Below are 17,473 nucleotides of genomic sequence, written 5' to 3'. Positions count from 1 at the left end.
ATTTTCATTTGTTTCCGTGATTTTTTCTTTTAAGTTCTTTAATTTCTTGGTTGATCCATTCATTCTTTAGTAGGATGCTCTTTAGCCTCCATGTATTTGAGTTCTTTCCGACTTTCCTCTCGTGATTGAGTTCTAGTTTCAAAGCATTGTGGTCCAAAAATACACAGGGAATGATCCCAGTCTTTTGGTATTGGTTGAGACCTGATTTGTGACCTAGGTTGTGATCTATTCTGGAGAATGTTCCATGTGCACTAGAGAAGAATGTGTATTCTGTTTCTTTGGGATGGAATGTTCTGAATATATCTGTGAAGTCTGTTTGGTCCAGTGTGTCATTTATAGTCTTTATTTCCTTGTTGATCTTTTGCTTAGGTGATCTGTCCATTTTAGTCAGGGGGTTGTTAAAGTCCCCTACTATTATTGTATTGTTGTTGATGTGTTTCTTTGATTTTGTTATTAAGTGGCTTATATAATTGGCTCCTCCCATAGGAGGGGTATAGACATTTACAATTGTTAGATCATCTTGTTCGATAGGCCCTTTATGATATAGTGTCCTTCCTCATCTACTATTACAGTCTTTGGTTTAAAATCTAATTTGTCTGATATAAGGATTGTCACCCCAGCATTCTTTTGGTGTCCATTAGCATAGTAAATGGTTTTCCACTCCCTCACTTTGAATCTGGGGGTGTCTTTGGGTCCAAAATGAGTCTTTTGCCGACAGCATATCGATGGTTCTTGTTTTTTTGTCCAATCTGATAGCCTATGTCTTTTGACTGGCCATTTAGCCCATATACATTCAGGGTAACTATTGAATGATATGAATTTAGTGCCATTGTATTGTATGTAAGGGGACTGTTAACTGTCTATTGTCTCTATTTCTTTCTGGTCTATGTTACTTTTAGTCTCTCTCTTTGCTTAGAAGACCCCTTTCAATATTTCTTGGAGGGCTGGTTTCGTGTTTGCAAATTCCTTTAGTTTTTGTTTGTCCTGGAAGCTTTTTATCTCTCCTTCTATTTTCAGTGACAGCCTAGCTCAATATAGTATTCTTGGCTGCATATTTTTCTCGTTTAGTGCTCTGAATATATCATGCCAGTCCTTTCTGGCCTGCTAGGTCTCTGTGGATAGGTCTGTTGCCAATCTACTGTTTCTACCATTGTTGGTTACAGACCTCTTGTCCTCAGCTGCTTTCAGGATTTTCTCTTGGTCTCTGAGTCTTGTGAGGTTCACTCTTAGATATCGGAGTGTTGACCTATTTTTAGTGATTTTGAGGGGGGGTCCTCTGTTCCTCCTTGGTTTTGATGCCTGTTTCCTTTCCCAAATTAGGAAAGTTCTCCAGTGTAATTTGCTCCAATATACCTTCTGCACCTCTCTCTCTTCTTCTGGGATCCCAGGTATTCAAATTTTTTTTTTGCTTTATGGTTTCCCTTATCTCTCAAATTCTGCCCTCGTGATCCAGTAGTTGTTTATTTCTCTTTTTCTCAGCTTCTTTATTCTCCATCATTTGGTCTTCTATATCACTAATTCTCTCTTCTGCCTCATTTATCCTAGCTGTTAGAGCCTCCATTTTTTATTGCAACTCATTAATAGCCTTGGTTAGATTTTAGTTCTTTTATTTCTCCAAAAAGGGATTCTCTAGTATCTTTCATGCTTTTTTTAAGCAAAAATATGGAACGCTTCACGAATTTACATGTCGTCCTTGCACAAGGCCCATGCTAATCTTCCATTGTTCCAATTTTAGTCTATATGCTGCCGAAGGGACCACATGGATTTTTTTTTTTTTTTTTTTTTTTTTTTAGTGGCTTCATTTTTTTCCATTTAATTCTAGATCTACTGCGCTTAGTTTGGCTAATGTTATAAGATGGTTTTGTATGTCTTTCATTCCAATTTTGTTCACACCATTTGTAGAAAAAGTATTGTATCAAGAAATTAAATAACATTGGAAAGTGGTTATATGTTATCAGTTATTTTAGATTTATGCATATCCTGTGTCATAGACTTAAGGTCATGCTTGGGTAATATGAGATTAAGACAGATCATACTGTAAGCTTCTTTTTAAAAGATAAAAAAATGCATAAAATCAATAAAAACGGAAAGGAGGATGTGAAGACTAGGACAAGCACTAAGGAACAAAGCAGCAGCCAAAGTGGATCGCTCTCATTTAATGCATTGGTTACAAATGACCAAACTTGCAGTCAGAGAAGTCTTATGTTTGAATTCTCTACCACTTTCTACCTTTGTGAACTTTAACTCCATTCTTTCTAGGTTATGTTTAAGGTGAAACCATACAATGTAGGTAAACCAGTTCCAGACCCATCACCACCGTGGCCACTATTACTGTTGTGACTGTAGTCATGGAAGTCAGAAATATAAAATTTGGAGATGCAGTTTGATTCATGTAATTGGGCAAGGATGAAGGGGTATCTTTTGACCTTTGTGCTCTTTATAATAAAATAAGCAGAATAGTATGAATTATGTGCTTTTGAGATTTCTTCCATGTGTATGTATGGATGGATGCATTCAGCATCACTGGGTGGCTCCCCACTATCCAAGTAAAAAAATCTGTTTCCACGAGTTGCCGTGCAGTTCACTTCCTGACTTCTGTGCAGTGATTCACTGGGCACGGAAGCATTGGATGAGGAAGCAGGTGGAGAGTGGGGAGAAAACAGGTAGCTGGCAGTGTTTGCATGGCTTTGCCTATCCTAGTGAGTAAGTGCTCTGTCTGGTTTATCTGTTCTGTATAGATGTTTGTGTTGACCATATTAGACAAAATTGGCTCTTTCCTCCTTTGCCCAAAGGAAGCTTGTGGTGAAAATGCTCTGCAGTAAGGGCATGAATCTCCAGATTGAAAGTCCTTTTTCTCCACTCTTTTGCTGTGTGATTTTAAGCAGGTTCCTTCTTCTTTTGGTTTCCACTTTGCTATTAGGACATAGAAGCACTAGGGCCAGGAAAGTCCTGCATGTGCATCAACGTTCATTCATTTATTAACTTTTTAATCAAATTTTTATTGAATGATTTTTTTTTGTTAGATGTAGTGTTTCGTGCTGGGACAGAGCTGTGTAACAATCACAGAGCTTGTCCTTGTTCCAACCCTCAAGGAATGTGTTATCTAGAGGGATGGATGGACAATAAATATGTGAGTGTATGTATAGTGAATGCTACAAAGGAGAAATGCATAGGTGTCTTGGGTGATAAATAGTGCAGGCCAGTGGTTTGCAAACTTTATCTGCAAAGGGACAGAGAACAAATATTTTAGGAATTACATGCCTATACATACAATGAGTAATTGTTCTCTCCAAATAGCCAATTGTCTTCTTTATATTTTACATTTAAAAATGTAAAACCATCCCAAAAATAAAAATGAAAAACCATCCTTATGTCATATGGGTCTTACAAAAATAGGTGGCAGGCTATAGTCTGCTGACCTCTGATTAGGCACAGCATGTAATGCATAATACAGTCTGCTGGGTGTTGTATCTCTACCCAGGGAATGTTAATGGTTCCTCTTAAAGGATTTGTGTGAGAGATACCTCTCTCTCTCTCTGTTTCCACCTATCTCTAATTCCATTTATCTCCTTTTGCATCGTATCCTCATAGAGTTCAAAAACATGAATGGCATACATGCAGTCATGCTTACCGGTACTCTCTTTATATTTTAATTTGGCCTCTGAGAAAGGATCTCACCATGTACTTAGTTTTCATATCATGTTCTGGTGAGTGTATTGGTTAGCGCACTTGTATAGATTCTGTGACAGCAGCTGGGTTTGGTCATCAGTATGCTAGGCTGTATCTGCTGAGGCAGCTGGAGAGAGGGAGATGGAGAGCAGATACTGAGGGCACAGACCGAGGAAGAGAAAAGAACAGCTAAAATACCTAGCTCCTACAGCAGCATTAGCAAACAGGTTCGTTTTGACTCTCCGTTGTTTCGCAGGTTAAAAAAAAAATCTATTTTTACTTAATAGAATCAGAGACCTGATATCCTCTATGGATACACTAAGCTCTTTGGAAAGACCCCTAAATAGGAATCAAATTCAATTAGAAAACAGGACAATGTCTATTATGTTGTAAAACTCATAATATTAATAATATTGCAAATACAAAAGCCAAGATTTTTTTGAAATGGCACTTAAGATGCCCAGAACACTTAAAAATGTTCTGAATTTTATTCATTCTACTATAAGCTTATTGTAAGTTTTCAATTCAAACATTTTTATAGATACCTCTAAATATAATTATACCAAGAACTAGAAGGAGAAAAAAAATCCAAATGAATTCAATTGGCAAATATTTGCTTTATTTCTCTCTCTCTCTCTCTCTGCCCCCCCCCGCTCTCTCTTTTTTTTTTTCTCACTTTCCCCTTAATTGTCTCAGTGTCTTTTTCTGATCGTGTTTTATTTAAACTAAGAAAAAATGTGACTGGGGAAAATGCCAAAGATCTAATCAAGGAATTGTCAATAATAACCATGTGATTCAGGCCATAAATCACTTTGGATTAAGCATCACCCTTCATCTTGGTGTGAAATTTTCAATACCATTTATTTGTTATCTGCCAATGGAGATTAAAATGTCGCCTTCCCAGGAGATCTTTCAGAAATGGATGGATCCTCACTATCAAGGCAGCTGGGAAACTGCCTGTCTGAAGACAGTCAAATAAAGCTGATGGCATGCTGGGTTCTTTTCTTCCCTAAAAACTTGAAACGATTTCTACACAACATCCAGTTTAGAAAGTGAAAATTTGGTCAAACCATTATGTTTCGTATATGATGACACATGCATCTTAACAAAAAGAAGAGCAGTTGATTGATGATCTTAACATTGTATGTTTGTGTGTGTGTGTGTGTGTGTGTGTTATTAGCCATCCGATGTATTTGTTTAACAAAGTAAACAAAGAGCCTTTCCATGAAACTCCTGCGATTGAAATAATAATAAGCAATATTCTGAGCACTTGCTATGTTCTAGGCACTATTTCCTTTATGTGTGTTATTTCATTGGATTTTCCCAATTGCCCTATGAAGTAATTCGCTATCACCATTTACAGAAGAATTTCTAAGGTACAGAGAGGTTGTCAGCCCAAAGTTACACCATTTATAATGGGAAGGCCAAGATTTGAACCTGGTCTTCACAGCTTACGCTCTTCAATACTGTACCAGACCTTGTCTCCTTCCTTCATAGAGGTTTTCCGATTTGCAGTTCTGTATTTTTTTGTGTATCTTTCTATCACGTCCCTGTCCTCCCTAGACTGTAAGTTGCATGATGGCAAGATTGTTGTATTTTGTTCACTGCTGTGTTCTCAAAGCCCTAGGATAGTGGCTGGCACACAGTGGGAAAGCAGTGAATAAATATCTGTTGGAAAAATGGATGAAAAATGTCCTACAGGCATAGTATTGGCTAGCAATAGTACTAAAGGAAATATTTGTCTTCTACTTTGTAGATGGCCAGTGTTGAATGCGGCAAGTCCACCCTCTCCTGGTGCTTAAGCTTTTTTCTTTTTGATAGTCCCCAGTGTCAGCAAATTAGATACTACTAATTTCCACATTTTGCATAGGAGAAAACTAAGATTCATGGATATTAGTTATGTGAACTTGGACATACTGTTTTAATCAGATCTGTTCCTATGTCGATTCATAATTAAGCCCAAATGCAGAGGTGATAGAAGCCTTCCACTCTTAAGCAAAGCTTGCTTCAGTTCTGTTTGAATATTAGGCCTTACCACAGTGTATCCCAAGTCTTTTTTAGTTCTAGTTCTATTAACTGACATTAATGTAACAATAGCTAATGCACATTATCCCATATATTACAAATATTTCAACATTCTTTAGCAATGACCTTTATTATCAGAACTGTAATTGTGAGTGCAAATCCTCAGTTTCTTAAAAACTTCCTTGGGTATGACATAAACTTGCCCTTGAATATTAACTAGAACTAGTATGTGTATATGAGTAATAGTAACACTCCACATCTGTGTAGCATTTACAGAAACACATTTAGTTGGTATTCACTATCAGCCAGGCTGTGTCAAACCCTGTTACATACATTATCTTATTTATTATCTTATTATTATCTTATTATCCCATTTCGACACCTGAGCCACTTGAGGTTTGTAGAGGCCAGTGACTTGTTTAAGTGAGAATCAATAAATGGGGAAGCAAGGTACCATTTTCAGGACTATGCAGTTCAGAATTTACGATCTTGCCACCTTGGTTTTCAGTCTTGCCCAGTTCTCCCAAAATTCTTAAAAAACAAAACAAAAAAACCCAAAAACCCAAAACAGTTTAAGTGATTGGTTCAAGATTACAATATTTATAACAGGCAGAGATAGCACTAGAATTCAGGTCAACTAGATACTACTCTGTTGGATTTGACGCTACACTTAGTCTTATACTTGTCTATACATGTGTTGAACAGATATGAAAATAAAATATTTCCTATTTATAGTTATAAAAAAATTTTATTGCCTGCTTTTCCTTGCTGTACTCAGGTGGCCCTTTAAAAGTTCTAATTGCTGAGGTAACCACATTTACATTCAAGGATGAGGATATTTTAGCAAGAACAAGTTAAATTCCAAAAATCACAGGAAATAAAAGTTACTCCTTTTGAAGATCTTATTGATATTCTGATAGGGTAAAATTTAAATAAATAACTAGGTCGAAATGCAAGTTCAGTTTTGCATGTGAAAACTCAGCAAGTATTCTCAGTTAAACAACATGTGATCGTTAGACGATGTTGTGAAAAAGCACTCTTCTGTTAGTGGTTTCAATGCAGAGAAGTCTTCATGCAAGCTGAGACGAGGCAGGTGCTTAGAAGCTTCTAATTGAAATGGCAGTTTTCAGGGTACTTGGCTTGGGAGCATCGAGTGCAATATTTCCTAAAACTGGACCTGAAATGGATGGAGCCAGGGAGTACGAATCAGTCTATGTAATTGATATCTTAATAAAGTAAAGGGTGTTCTCTGGATCCTTTTTTCCTCCTATGATCAAAGATAACATGAAAAATCCATGTAACTCCATTTATTACATTTGGTGTGTCATTGTATTAATCAGGATAGAAAGACTATTCCATTCCAATAGTAAACCACATGATCTCAGTAGCTTAGATTATAAATGTTTATTTCTTATACTTATGAAGTCTGATGTGCATTGAGTCACCCTCGTCTATGTTATAGTTATGCCATGTGTTCGACAGGGCTTCCAAGATCACTGTGACAGCAGAAAGGAGGGGTAGACAAGAAACATTTGCTAAATGCTAATCAAAGCACTTTGTTAGATCACAAGTTAAGGAATTGAAGTAAATGTAATCCCCCTGCTTTAGAAAGAGCAATTGCAATTGAAGGACATTGTTGAAAACCTAAAAGATCACCCATTATGCACACTTTAAGTAGGTATATACATTGTGTCACAGGTTCTCAGACTTTGCTGCCTGGATATGGGTTTCTGAGTGAAGCCTAAAATGTGTGAGATTATCTGGTCCAGGAGAAGGTACAAGGTTTAGATCTATCAAAGCTTCTGAAGTTATTGCCCCACAGTTTCTGGGGGTGGACACCGACACTGACTGCTCTTCTGTTTCATGAAACTTTACCCCAGGCTTATAGGAACAAAGATACTCTGACTTCTCAGAAAATATACAGCATCATTTATCCCTTGAAATGGCTGGCATTGATAGTCTTGCAAGAAGGAAGGAAGCATTTCCTTTCTTTTTTCAATGTCTAATGAGAGCTTTTTCTGCCACAGGACTTAGAAAAGCTAATAAAACTTGAGTGAAATGTTAATAAAGCATGGAAATAAATAATAAAGCTGTAAAGTGGCAAAATTTGAAGAGATCTTGAGCAATTGGGACAGAGACTAGTCTCAGGGGTTCAGGGATGGACTTTCAGGAGGCCTGTGAACCCCCTGAAATATTTGTATGTATTTGGTTTTATGCATGTTATGGAGAAGGGCCCATCTCTAAAATGTTAAGAACCACTAACCTCATTTTACAGAGGTGGAATTTCCAGTCTGTAGAGATCTAAAGACATACCCGAGATCAAGCAAGTAATCAGGAATAAATCCATTTTTAAAACTCTATTCCTCTTAGCCTCACTGTTATGGGTTGAATTGTGCCCCATCCCCAGATATTGTTGCAGCCCCTGTCCCCTAGTACCTGTGAATGCTACCTTATTTGGAAGTAGAGTCTTTGCAGATGTAATCAAGTTAAAATGAGGTTATTAGGATGACCCAAATCCAATATAATTGAGGAGGAAAGCTCTGTGAAGACAGGGGCACAAAGCAATTTGTTAATAGGAAAACAGGGACAGTGATTTGAGTTATGCATCTACAAGCCTGGGAATGCTGAGGTTTCCTGGCTACCACCAGAAGCTGGAAAAGAGGCAAGGAAGGATTGGTCCCTAGAGCCATTGGAGAGAGTATGGCCCTGCCACCACCTTGATTTCAGACTTCCAGCTTACAGAACTGTGAGAGAATACATTTCTGCTGTCTTAAGCCACCATATTTGTGGTAATTTGTTATGTCAGCCCTAGGAAGTAAATACACTCACTCATTTATAATTTTCCGTATCAGTACATTAGTTTCCATCATATTGGTGCCAGTGCTGATAATTATGTTTTGCTGTGTTTTTAAATACGTGTTTACCAGTTCTAGTTTATGTACCTCCCCAGGCACTCTGGGCCCATCTGTTCTCTGGGCCTTGGCTACTTGCCATGCTTCCTGGCTTGAATAGCTGGACAATGGCTCCTATCATTCTCACAGCCTTAAAATCCCAACCACCAGTCGTCATTTATTGATTCTCTCACCTATTTTGGGATAAAGTGCCAGCTTTGGGATCTCCTCTGTCTGCTGACTCTGGGACCACCTTTAGCAGCTCCCATGTCCAAGTCCAACCTAACTAAACCCATGGAAGCTCTACCTTCCCCCTTACCTCCACAGGAGCAGGGTAACATCAACTAGAATTACTGAATAATGTTCCTTGGGGCAAACTTTGACTAAAAGAAGACAAGGATTATAAGGAGATAACCCATGAATTCTTTTTTTGTTTTTTGGTTTTTTTTCTCCCCATCATATAGACTGTTCTAAGATGCAGATGTTCTATGGTTTTTCTGACTTATCCCATGTCACCAAGAAACCATTAGTATTTTCTTGGGAAGATATAGTCAGATCATTGTGCACAATGTTCTTTGGCTTCACTTACTGTAAACAAAGGACTCCCATGTTTCTCCATGACTCTCTCTATACTTCTGACATTTCTGGTCACCAAATATATCGGGGGAGGACTGTCCCCATACCAAGCAATTCTGTAACACCAACTGTATGTCTGACCCTGTCCACCTGGAGATAGTGCTAAATCCCTCTGGTTAAGGGTTCAGTCCCAAAAGACTGCCCTGTCTACCACAAATTCAGATGCCAATTACAAGTCCCGGTTGTCCCCTGTGCTATAAATCAGAGGTTCCCATGACCCCATCCTCAGGTTTGGTTAATTTGCTTCAGTGGCTCCCAGAACTCAGGAAAATGGACTACTTATTAGATAACTGGTTCATTATAAAAGATTACAACTCAAGAATAGTCAGATGGAAGAGCTGTATAGGGCAAAGTACATAGGAAAGGGTGTGGAACTTCCATGCCCTCTCTGAGCTGCACTCTTCCTGGACTTGCACATGTTTGAAGGAGAGAACAACCAACTTCACATGGAGTTTAGCACTTCAAGTAAAGAAATGTTCATCATCATTAGCCATCAGGGAAATTCAAATCAAAACCACATTGAGATACCACCTTACACCAGTGAGAATGGCAAAAATGGACAGGGAAAGAAACAACAAATGTTGGAGAGGTTGTGGAGAAAGGGGAACCCTCTTCCACTGTTGGTGGGAATGCAAGTTGGTACAGCCACTTTGGAAAACAGTGTGGAGGTTCCTCAAAAATTTAAAAATAGAGCTGCCCTATGACCCAGCAATTGCACTCCTGGGTATTGACCCCAAAGACACAGATGTAGTGAAAAGAAGGACCATATGCACCCCAATGTTCATAGCAGCAATGTCCGCAATAGCCAAACTGTGGAAAGAGCCGAGATGCCCTTCAACAGACGAATGGATAAAGAAGATGTGGTCCATAGATACAATGGAATATTACTCAGCCGTCAGAAAGGATGACTACCCAACTTTTACATCAACATGGATGGGACTGGAGGAGATTATGCCAAGTGAAATAAGTCAAGCAGAGAAAGTCAGTTATCATATGGTTTCACTTATTTGTGGAACATAAGGAACAGCATGGAGGACGTTAGGAGAAGGAAGGGGAAAATGAAGGGGGGGGGGAAATGGAGGGAGAGATGAACCATGAGAGACTATGGACTCTGAGAAACAAACAGGGTTTTAGAGGGGTTGGGGGTGGGGGGATTGTTTAGCCCGGTGATGGGTATTAAGAAGGGCACGTACTACATGGAGCACTGGGTGTCATACGAAAACAATGGATTGTGGATCACAACATCAAAAACTAATGATGTATTGTATGGTGACTAACACAACATAATAAAATTTAAAAGTTAAAAAAAAAAAATAAAAAAACTTTGTATTTTTAATACCTTTTTTTTTTTTTTTTAGAAGAAACCAATTGAGATCTTACTTTCTTTGTTCATTGTTTCCAAATATCTCTAAAGTTAGGGGGCCACGTGAGCTTGTTGGTGTATATTAATGATCAGAATATGGAATTTACTCAAAATCTATGATTTTTGCTTCCAAACTGTACTCCCACTATCCTAAGGGAAGTTATGTCCAATAGTACCATGGATTGTAACCTCTCTGATGCCAAGGCTAGTCCGAAACTGTCTCCACTGGATCCTGAATACCTGCAGAAAGCTTAGGTGAAAGGAGGTATATAAAATCATCTGAGGAATGAGAAAGCCTTCCCTTCTGGTTGGATTCAGTAAGGATAATGTCTCAGGGCATTCCCGTAAGGAAGACACCAGAACTTTGTTGAGCACCAGTCATGTCCCCGGGTCCCTACGAGGGACTTTCTATAATCTCAAAGGAGACCCTTTCCTTCATTTTAAAGTGGATATAATTACATTTATTACTCATTTGCAACTGTAGCATCAAATAAGAGTATTTATGTGAAGAAGATGGTACTGTGTCTGGCACAGGGCACATTTTTAGGTATCTTTCTCCTCTTCCCTTTATTATATTGAGCACCTACCAAACTGGCTTCCCAGTGATTTTCTATGCTCCTGCTTAGATTAGGTGCATTAAAGCCCACCAGAGACACTGGCTATGTTTTTGATTAGCATTGTTTTTAAGGAAAATACCCATCTTCCTCTCTCTAGTCTCCTTCTTTCAATAATATTGAATGGAAACTTTACTGCAAGCAGAGCCTAGACCCCAAATATCTGTCATGTGGACCATTGAATTACCTCCAAAGTCAAAACTTGTAATTTTCTCTTTCAATTCATATTCCTTTATTTCATTTTATTATTTTTTTTTAAATTTCAGTATAGTTAATATACAGTGTTCTGTTAGTGTTGGTATACAATATAGTGATTCAACAATGTTGTACATTACTCGGTGCTCATCATGATACGTGTACTCTTTAATCCTCATCACCTGTTTCCCCCATCTCCCCAACCACATCCTCCCTGGTAACCACCAGTTCTACATAGTGAAGAGTCTGGTTTCTTTCTTTTTTCTTTGTTCATTTGGTTTGTTTCTTAAATCCCACATATGAGTGAAATCATATGGTATTTGACGTTCTCTGACAGGCTTATTTTGCTTAGTATTATACTCTGTAGATCCATCCATGTTACTGCCTTTTTGCTCCAAAAGAGATCTGTGCAAAATACTAAAACTATGATGCCCTTATTTAACCCTTTCAATAGCCTAGGATTTCCTATAGGTAAAGCCCAGACCCCTAGTATAACATATTAGACCCTCTGTGACCAGGTTCCTAGCTTCCCCTTGAGACTCCTACAGTTCAGGGGCTCCTATGTAGATTGCATTTCCATGCACTGGCATGATCTTGTTCTTCAATTTTGCATTTTTCCTTGCACAGGTGCTTCTGCTTGTGGCTTCCCTCTCTTTATCTTTCTTAGTCAGCTCTGTTCATTCTTTCAGAAATAGCTCATGGTATTATGCTCCTCCTGGCAGCCTATGGAAAGCCTAGGTACTCTTCCTTAAGGGTTTCTTATCATCTTGCGCTCTGTCGGGAATTTAGAATATATTCAAGTCCTCCATTAGTACCTGTTGCTCCCACAGCAGTCTAGCTCATGGGTCAGCAAAGTTTCTCTGTAAAAAGCCAGGTTGTAAATATTTTAGCTTTGTGTGGCATGTGGTCTCTGTCACAACTATTCAGCTCTGCCATCCCAGCAAAACAGCCAAAGACAATACATAAATGACCTTGACTTTGTTCCAATAAAACTTTATTCACAAAAATATATAGCTGGCTAGATTTGGCCTGTGGGTTGTAATTTGTTAACTCTTGATAATGAGAATACTATCTTACGTTTCTTAGTATCTCCAGTGCCTCAGATAAAGAGCTTACTCAATGTTAATTCAACTGGGAGTGTTAGCCCCTCCAAACCATCACATGCCAAGTCCTTATTCTTATTTTAATTTGAAGTACAGCCAGGTTGCTGTTAAATATTTTCAATTTCGTATCCAGCAGGTGTGCCTCATTTGGCGCCTGGAGGCAAGTTCATATTTACTAAATTCCCAGGTCACATACCAATAAGGAGATCTGTGCATTCTGCCTGAGCATCTAAGGCTTCTTGCTCATTTTCTCAGGTATACCATTGCTCTCCAGCCTTTCAGCTCTCCTTGAACCAGCCGCAGTGCTGTCTGTGACCTGCTTATTGAAAGCTGTGTAACTAAGTACAGTAATAGAATTTTTCAATCAATACCCAATTGTAGCAGGAGCCAGTGAAGAGATTTCAGGGCATCTCTAACATGCTGAAATAACTCGGTGTCACTAAGAAATCAAGCAGCAGAGAGCAGTATTAATTGAGTTCCATCAATCATACATGTGGGCATTGGGCCTGAAATTTGGTGTAGAAACAATAGTATTGCATGATGTGTATTTGGTTGTGTAAACCCAGACAGCAAACTCATCTAAACTCTGCTGAATGGCACTCGGCTGGTCTAGACCTTTCATAACAGCTTTTTATGTTTTTGGTTTTGTTTTTTATCCCCTATTCAAAAACTCCACAGTCTCCTCTGTGTATATAACATAAAATGCAAAGCAGTGGCACCTACTGGTAAGCCTGGTACAGGGGCTGCCATGAGGGAATATAGCCTAATAGAGACTTGGAAGTCAAAAGACCCAAAATTAAAATTTCCACCTGCTCCACCTACTGTGTGTTTTGAATGTGAGTCAGGTTCTACCCAGAGCATCAGTTTTCTTAGCTCTACAATGGGGATAATGGCTGACTGCCTCATCACAGTGTTTCAGTGACTTTCAAAGCAATTTTTGGCCGTGAAAATGCTTTGTAAGGACAGTTGCTGTATTATGAACACCTCAGTAATTCTGCCTCTCCAGGGAATGATGTGTCAACTGTAAGTGAATTTTCTTTGTAATTTAATCTGTTAAGTGTCAGAAGTTTAATTTTAACAATTTTTACGGAAGCATTTCTCAAAGAATGCACAATGAACTAACCGCTTTATTAGACCAAATAGTTGATGCAAATTTAGCTTATTTGTTGTTCAGAATTAACACTGGGAATTACACTTCTGTTATCAGTGTTGTCGCTCTAAGTGCTGCAGGCTCTGGTATTTTCCTGTGATTGGGCTCTGCCTTCAGAAGTAACTTGGCTTTTCCCTTCCAGAAAATCCCAATTTGCCACTTTGTTAATTTGGGCAATTTGCTTCTTTCCACGAAGGGGAAGTGCAGACTTGGAGAATTACTGAAATAATGTGACAGTTGGAAGGAACATCTCAATACCATTGAGTTTCAGTCTCTTCTTAAAGAGAAGTGAAATGAGATCCCAAGAATTTAATGACTTTATCAGAATCACAGAGAAAATGATTGTCAAAACCTATCCTCAAGCCCTGATCACCTGACAACATTAATAGTAACAGACTTGAGTAGAGCTTTACAGTTTCCAAAGCATTTGTACATCCATATCTTATTGGGACCTCTCTGAAACCCTGGGAAGTTGACAGGGTTGGGGGGTCATTCCCTCTGTTTCTTAAGTGCTAAGTGACTTCTAAGGCCACCTGGTTGGTATATGATCAGGAAGAGATACTGGGGACATGAACACTTACCTTCTGACCACAGGTCCCAGTTGTATTGAAAGCCATCGTGTTTCACACTACTGAACTATCTCCTGCCCACTCTAGCATGCAGTATCAATGCTATGTGACGTCTGGGTCAGTGTGGGTTTGCTGACTGCTCGAAATGGTCTTCCTCAAAGAGATGTCTTCTCCCAATGAATTCTGCATGTCTCCAAGCAGTTTCTTCAGTGTGGCTGGTGGTGTGCTCTGAACCGTTTGCAGCACTTCAGACCTCATCTGGAAGGTCTGTACTACTAGCAATAGCAATCACAGGCACCTTGATATCACATCAGTTTTTACCCACTTAAGCTCACAGTCTGCTTCTGCCTCCTGTCTTGTCTCTTGTCACTTTTTTCTTAGTACTTTAGGTTCCACCAATACTGAATTAGTTGAAGTCTCCAATACCTGGAAGCCCTTTTTTTGCTGTATTAGTGAGAAAAGGATCAGTTAGAGGTGATACTAACCCACTTCAAACTGGCTCCAGCATACCAGGGAATTTATTGGCTCATTAAACTAACAAGGCAGGCATAGAAAAGGCATTGCTAGACTCGAGGTTTCCAAATTAATATGAAGAAAACTGCTCTCTTTCTCCCCATTCCTTCAGTCTAAATTTTTCTATGTTAGATTTTTGTCTCAGGCAGTTCTCAAGTGGAAGGGAAGATGACCACTGGCAGTTTTAGACTATCAATTAAGCAATTCTATTGAAACGAGAGTACTTCCTACTACCCCCAACCCCACGATAGCATAAAGAAAATGTTCCTTTGAATTGGCTTAGTTATATATGTCTGTTTTTAGGACATGCAGTGAACTCAACCCAAGCCACAAGAACTAAGAGCAAGGATAAGATGGATTTTGGAAATTAAAATAATACATGGTGCTACTGTAAATGGAGAATAGATGCTGAACAGGTAAAAGCAAAACAATATTCACTGCATGCATTAAAATGCCTTGCTCCATCTTATTCACCTAGAAAACTCCTATTTATCCTTCCACATCCTACTCACAAGAATCTTCTAGGCAAAGGGAATAACAAATGAAAAGACCCTGAATTGGGAAAGATCTTGGCTTGTTTAAGGAATAGAATCATAAGAAGATATTCACCAAAGGTGCTATTTCCCCCAAGATATTCAATTTTAACTTTTAAAAGAATTCTAGACACACATAACATTAAGCACTGAGTCATTATTGCTAACAAGAAATTTCTATCCATTTAATCTCTCTTCTCAGGAGTTTTGAGCTAAGGGGCACCTCGGTGGCACAGTTGAGTGCCTGACTCCTGGTTTTGGCTCAGGCCATGACCTTTGGGTTGTGAAATCCAGCCCTGCCTTGGGTGTTCAGCACAGAGTCTGCAGGGAGCCTGCTTGAGTTTCTCTCTCCCTCTGCCCCTCCCTTCCATGGGCTTGCACTCTCTCTCTCTCTCTCTCTCTCTCTCAAATAAATAAATAAATTTGGGGCGCCTGGGTGGCTCAATCAGTTTAGTGCCTGGTTCTTAATTTTGACTCAGATCATGATCTCAAGGTTGTGAGATTGAGCCCCCAGTCAGCCTCCATATGGGCTCAATGGGGAGTCTGCTTGAGTTTCTCTCTCTCCCTCTGTTCCTCCTCGCACACTCACTCTCTTTCTCTAAAATAAATAAATCTTTTAAATTAATTAATTTTTAAAAAAGGAAGCTTTAAGCTAAGCATGGGTTTTTTCAGGCAGAGTTCTGGGAGCCCGAGTGTAGCCTGCTTACCAGGTGCTTTACATTGCCAGTGGTGGTAGGTGGAGCCTGTGGATTAAGACATATCTGGAAGGAGTTATACTTGAGATGATTGGTTCAGAAGAAGGTTAAACTCTTAAAAGCGAGAAAGAGAGTGGAAGACATGACTTACAGTCTGAACAGGTAGAGACAACAGGGATGTGGCTGAGCATGGAGTACCAAAATGACCCGCTATGGCTGGGAGCTGAGGGGCAGAGTGAAGTATTGCTGTGCAAGTTGGGTGGAAATGTCTCCAGGGAGTCTTCTTTCTGCTTACAGTAAAATCCTTTTCCTTCAATGGAATCATTAAGGTAACAGGGGATAGAAACATGATCAAGGTATTTCCCAAACTGTGGTTCTGTTTCTTCAGTATGATGAAGACTTTGGGCTTAAGAGGAAATACAAAAACAGGGAAGTACGGGTTAGAGCAAAGAATGTTCTTTGTACTTGTCATCCTTCCAGTCATTGAATACACACTGTCCATTTATCTAATGTAAAAGAGGCCCTGTTCTGGGCGCTGAGAGAAATAGAGAAGTGAGGATTTCAGGGTCCCTGTTCTTTGTAAGCTTGGGTAGTAGTAAATTACATATAAACCAGTCATCTCAAAACAATGTGAGAGGCATTCCACCACTCAAGAGCCATGTAAATTTGAAAGGTACCTGTCCTCTTTAAGCCTCTGTTTCCTTATTTATAAAGTCGAAATAATACACCTACCTTATAGCATTTTGGGGTGGAATCAAAAGAGATCAACAGTGTTAAATGATTAAGGCACTATCTGGATATAGTAAATGTGCAGTACTTTTTCTAAGGGCTAGGATTACAGCAAGGATTTGGGGTAACAAGGTGGAAGAACTGTCTGGGCCTGGGAAGTCCCTACATCAGGAGTGCCCTTTGCACTGGGTCTTGAAGGATGCATTGATAAGTGAGGGAAGGACATTACCGGGTGGAGAATCATGCGAAATACTATAGTATTCTAGGGGAGAATTTTGTTTATGGTGGAATTAGGTAAAACATATTGAGAAACATTGAAAAAAATCTTCAGGAAAATCAGAGTGGAATCAGATTATGGTGGCTACATGTAGCATTCCAAGGAAGACTTCTGTGGTTGATAATGAGCCTTCGTAAGTCTTCAGGCAAAGGAGTGAAGTACTTGGAGATGATACGTGTCTAAACAAGTAGCAATGAAATGGGGAGGAGAGGATGCAAGGACACGGTGACAGTGTGTGCATGTGGAATGATGGGGGGTGATATTCATTTGGACCCACAACTCTTAGATGAGTGTTAAAAGAATACAGCAGGAGGAACACATTCTTTTTGCTTTGAAAGTAAAAGGCGTACATGTGATGCCGTAGAGGAATTTAACTGCTCTAATTTACCACTCATCAGTGATGATTTTTTTTATGGAAGTTGGCAGCATTGACACATCTGAGAATAGTCAACCTATCCATTGTCTGTAGAGTTGCAGGGGAAATGTAACTCACCAGCACTTGTCTGAGTCT

The 17,473-nt window shown here is 39.2% G+C and overlaps 1 protein-coding gene, 1 non-coding gene and 1 pseudogene across 5 annotated transcripts in view; 1 reads left to right on the top strand and 2 right to left on the bottom strand.

Moving 5' to 3' along the window:
* The window catches only part of NELL1 (neural EGFL like 1), an 857,163-nt gene that overhangs the window by 621,267 nt on the left and 218,423 nt on the right, over nt 1-17,473 (top strand). The window lies entirely within an intron of this gene.
* The window catches only part of LOC112829168 (cyclin-P pseudogene), a 41,555-nt pseudogene that overhangs the window by 16,891 nt on the left and 7,191 nt on the right, over nt 1-17,473 (bottom strand).
* LOC112829845 (U6 spliceosomal RNA) lies at nt 1,657-1,759 on the bottom strand. The gene has a single exon (XR_003209762.1). It is a non-coding gene; the product is annotated as a U6 spliceosomal RNA (small nuclear RNA).

This window comes from Callorhinus ursinus, unplaced genomic scaffold (genome assembly GCF_003265705.2).
Source record: "Callorhinus ursinus isolate GAN/ISIS: 27379988/994484 unplaced genomic scaffold, GSC_fseal_2.0 scaffold21, whole genome shotgun sequence".
NCBI classification, from domain to species: domain Eukaryota; kingdom Metazoa; phylum Chordata; class Mammalia; order Carnivora; family Otariidae; genus Callorhinus; species Callorhinus ursinus.
The sequence above is the reverse complement of the archived record's forward strand: the minus strand, read 5'-3'. Positions and strand labels throughout refer to the sequence as shown.